The 5,049-nt window shown below is 37.5% G+C and overlaps 1 long non-coding RNA gene across 1 annotated transcript; it reads left to right on the top strand.

Annotated features, from left to right (window-relative positions):
• Window positions 1–3,048: 3,048 nt before the first annotated feature.
• Window positions 3,049–4,782, top strand: LOC127874887 (uncharacterized). The gene is made up of 3 exons (XR_008047147.1): window positions 3,049–3,135; window positions 3,615–3,715; window positions 4,223–4,782. It is a non-coding gene; the product is annotated as an uncharacterized LOC127874887 (long non-coding RNA).
• The last annotated feature ends 267 nt before the right edge of the window (window positions 4,783–5,049 follow it).

Raw genomic sequence — 5,049 nt, 5'->3', positions numbered from 1 at the left:
ATTTCTTCCTTTGTCCGAATTTATACGGAATAACCCTAGCGGTTGAGTGCAGAAGCTCAGAGACTGTAAGAAAAGACAATATTTGTGTATATACTAAAGTGTACATATAAGGTGGAGGACTACGCGAAACTGGGGGTGGGAACGATAACCTTTTGTTAAACTCTAAAAATCTTGTAGAGGTTCGTCTACATAGGCGACAACAACAACAACATGGCCGCACAAAACTTTTATTGTTTGCGTCAAATAAATCGCTTTCAATTACTTAAAAAAGCTTTCTACTACATAATTAATAGATCAGGAAAACACTCATACTTCCTTTGTAATGTGTATACAAACGAAAATCCACTTACCCTGATAGGAACGGTGTACAGATTGTGTACTTTGTCTCCCGCACAACTTTTCGCGCTCGATTTGCGCGCTTGATCTGCATAGTGAAATATCATATCCGGTTACTTGGGCTGTTTTCGAGAATTATCGTGAATATTTGTTTTTTCCTTTTCTTATTTCTGGAATGTCTTGTTAACGCAAAACAATATTTTAAAATATGTTTAAAAATACCAACTATAAGGTCTCCAAAAAATGTCTCAGAAAAAAATCTTCTTACTGTCTTCGTAAACACTCGTATCTTTTCGGCCTAGACCGTCAAGTGAGAAACTTATTCTCGCATGAATATGTAAACAATAAAAAATATGTCGTAGCTAATGCTTAGCAATTTTGCTTCAATTATATTTATTTACACCTTTTATGACACTGTCATTTCATATAGTGATATTCTGTGTTTACAAGGCGGGTTATTGCATTGTGTACACACCGGTCTTACTGACCTGTGTACTAACGCGAAAGGAATTGTGGGTAGCACTTCTTTTACGAGTGAAGAGTGAAAGCGAAAGTAGGTCAGGTAATCGTGCTTCTGATAATCGCTATCAGTCTTAATAGAGATTCAACATCAAATATAAACATAATTAAATAATATTTATTTAAACAACATTCCTTTGTGAACACACAATAAACAACGATTTTTCTTTCATTATTGATTTTTTGTTCATTCCTACGCAGAACTATTTTGGCGGAAGCATAATTCCCATAATCAGGGGAATGTGATGCGTCTTAGAGGTGACAATAACGTAGTGACTTCACCATCTATGTATAGAATGGGGTTATTGAGATCTGCGAAGAACTGCTTTTATTGCTCATGAATTAAGTGGTAAATAATGAGTTTTTGGAATTTGGATTTTGGCAGCCAGCAAATTCGGATAGGCCCAGAAATCGGTATCATTTATATGGCCTTGGGGCTACGCACCAGGCCAAAAACTAGTATAAATAGTATGTTCCACTCAATAGCAAACATTATAACCTACATTTCACTTTCAATAAATAATTAAATACATTCTGAATTATAAAAGAAAATGCTGTAGACAACTAGTGTTCACAGTTGCTGCATTGAAAATAAGTCGGCATTTATCACTGTACTAGGGTAATACTCTGCCAGAAACCGAAGAATGGGCTTCTGGGAAAAAGGTTCTAACTGTATGTGTTTAAAGTGGCGTTCCCGCAGTCTGGATGTTCCAGTTAAGAAGTTTTTCGGTTAGAAAAAACTTATAAAAAGATTCCACAAAAGCGGAAGTTGTCGTCCTTGACTGACTGGTGGATTGAACAGGCGAATCTGGAATGACACTTTACGACAATAAAGTAATAAAAGTTTTATGAAAACGAGGCTCATAAGTATTTACAAACAAAAAAGAACTATCGGTATACACAAACCATCCATACATTACCCAACTAATGTTAGTGAATTTTCATATGTGTTGATTACAACACAACTGTTTATTAAGTCTCGATTGGTCATTGTCGGCTCAGGTACTACTTACATGTACCACGGATACTCTTACGTATACTTAAATGTACCGCGGGTACGGTAAATACTAGTATACTAAAACGTACCCGGGAATTTTAACGCTAAATCGGTTGTTGTCGGCTATTTTTTAACAAAAATAATGTTCACCTTTATGTCATATTTTCTGTTAAATCGCCTCCATATTATCAAAACTCATACTCCAAAAGCAAGTTGATGCAATTGTTTTTAAGAGACGTTTGTTGTAGAGAAACAATATCGTTATACGGTAATCGGTAGCGCGTTTTACGACATCGGATTTTTGGCGGGAATACAACTCGGGTACAGTATAATATCGACAAGGTACGTTTAAGTATATTTACCGCAAACGGGGTACATGTCAGTATAGGTTACATTACACTAAATCATTGTGTATCCCTCCGTGGTCCATTCGAAAGTAGTGCCTATTTCTAAAGAGTTCCTTTTCTCTTCTTGAATATAAGCCATTTAACAATGTGAGACATGTCTTTTGTGGTTATTTGTAATATCCTGTATGTGTCTGGAGTACTTTGATGCCTTGGATTGGAAGCTAACTTAAAAGATGAACTTTCGAGGGTGTGTTTTCTATTGTGTGGGGCTTTTGTCGAAATTAGGATTCCGAAACGCGTTTTTCTACGGTGGGTTCATTCGACAGCGATTTACTTTCTTAGAAGTTGCGAGACGGTATGTTTTTGATTGCAATTATTGGAAGATGACAGATCCATCTTTAAAATTATACCAGGTTCGGAAAAATTGATACGTCGGAAAGGCAATAAAAATGCTGTGAAAGTTGTCAGTTTTATAATGGGACCCTATGGGAATCGGAATTAGTGTAATATAACCTTTAAAAAGCACATTTACTGCAATGTAAAGGTCACATGGATTCGTCTGCAAGCGAGACAAGTAGAAAATGAATTTTAATGAATGTTTTGATGATTTGGGTGCTAAAATAGATGAGAGATGTCAATATTTTGGTCCAAATGGATGTTTTAGGTGGTTTTGGACTGTTCCGGATGGGTGGGGGACCTGGTATGGACAAGTAAGGGTAACATTTCCAACAAATCTTAAATGTCAATATTATTATGTCCCTAGATTGAAGTTTCAGGTGGAGAGCAAGATGAAAAATATGCCAAATTACATGCATGCAGTCCATTTATGCCATTTTTCTCTTTGTTTGTAGGCCTGACCGTTTGTCCTTGAGCCGTAGATGGTCAACAATCCGCTAGCTGTCTTGCTCTGACTGGTGCACTGGACATGATTTCAATGTGAGTCATCATACTGATTGTTTAATTAACACATGAATTTCAGTTTGTTCGTTAAAGTACTAACTTAGCTGTGTATTTACAGTGGACGTAGTGGTGCGCAGCAGGTGGTAGACTAGGTATTTCCATAAATACACTATGTTTACAGAATTGCGGCCAGTGGAGCAACATAGCTGATGAGTTAATAGCACTAGTTCTTCAGACAAATAACTTTATTTTCAACCTATAAAGCATATTTAGCTGTAGGTGGGGCCATTTAGCTGTAAGATCTGGCTTTTGTTCTGGTAAGCCCTTAGAGTAATGAATTTCAGAGTGAAGACCATAGCGCCTTTTCCTAGTCAAGTATCGGGCAGCTGTATGTCTTTTCAGAAATGCACATGTCTTCTTAAGCATGTCATTGTGTTTGCTTTTAATAAGATAGGCAATAAACTCATAACCTTTAGACAAATGAGCATCTGTAAATTCAGATTTCACTATTTCAGAGTTAGCCAGACCATGATTGAGCTTAAGGATTGTGCTGCGGATGCAGCCTGTGCAGTTCCGTTAGAAAGTCACTGTCTTGGGCAATGCGGTCTGGTATCAGGTAAGCACTATTGAAAGCCTCACACTTTTGGGGGGTCTGAAGCCTTGTGCTGTCAATGCAATCTGGTTCAAGTACAATCCGAATGCATTTTCAAAGCAGTACTTCATCACATATGGTTATCTCAAGCTTACAGTTCGCGGGCAGATAAGACTTCGATTTGTTCTTGCTAGCAGAACCCCTACAGGCCAAACTATGCGTTAAGCACTATTTTCCACAGCAACCCTTGCAGACAGAAAAACAATACTTACAATAACTTCTGGCATTTAATTTTTAATTTCCTTTATATCTCTTTTGTCTGTTTGTTTGCCCTTTTTAACTCTGACATGCCATCTTGCTCAAATTGATGGAGCATACCTGTTTTTGTTTAGAGCCAAGTCCCCAGCTGCTCGAGTTTGCCGTGTCGATAATGAGAAAGCCATGGCATGATGTCTCCTCTATGTGTTTCCTTATCTCAGTGTTGAACATAATTGCCAGTTTCAGGGGCCTAAACATTTTATTTTATTAAAGGTCTGGATGATCCTTGCCTGACTGCGGGTTTGTGTACACCTCAATCCGACTCTGTGTCCTGAACAGAGGCCGCAGTGGTGCAGCGCTTGTGGACGATCCATCAACATCCTGAAAGGTCAACACTACACCAAGCTGGGAAAATTGATCCTGATAGTCATCCCCAGGTAGTGGAATGAATGTACACTGAACTACAGAGGAATCACACCCAAATGACTTTCCTGCCACGACATTAGTGTGGCCACTCGCGTAGGAATTCCTTAACAAACGTGCTCTTTTGCATGGTGACTGTGGGCATTTTTGCAAAACTTACGCTTTCAACACTGGATTTTAAAGAGAATACTTAATAAAATGTCGCTAACAGGACTTATTTATATGAGAGAGACTATCTGGATGCGCATTAAGTGTCACTTTGTGTCGTAAGCTGTTGAAGGAGCGCTTTGCGCCTTTTTAAGTGTTAATTTTGGGTAGCCGGCTTGTATCGGCTTGAAAGCTGCAAATTATGCCTCTCATCATAATAGCATTAATTTTTGTAATTGCAATGTGTATGTTTAGATTGTAAGTGAAGCTTTTAATAATATTTTCTTAAAAAACATGATTTTATATGCTGTCAGTGAGTTTTTTTATTGAAAAAAAAAATGCTTAAAATTAAAAAAAAGTCTCCTATTTCATCAAGAAAAGTACACTGATTCACAATCAATACATTTATTTGGGCCTTTTGCTGATATATTGGTGAATTTCGCATGCAATGATACCAGTTTTTGCCATAAAAGTTACGCGTAACAATAATTGGAGACACAAAATCAGCTGTCGTCACTTAGACTAAAAAT

The sequence above is a fragment of the Dreissena polymorpha genome, chromosome 3 (assembly GCF_020536995.1).
Source record: "Dreissena polymorpha isolate Duluth1 chromosome 3, UMN_Dpol_1.0, whole genome shotgun sequence".
NCBI classification, from domain to species: Eukaryota; Metazoa; Mollusca; class Bivalvia; order Myida; family Dreissenidae; genus Dreissena; species Dreissena polymorpha.
Note: the sequence above shows the minus strand (reverse complement) of the source record. Positions and strands in the feature narration are given on the sequence as shown.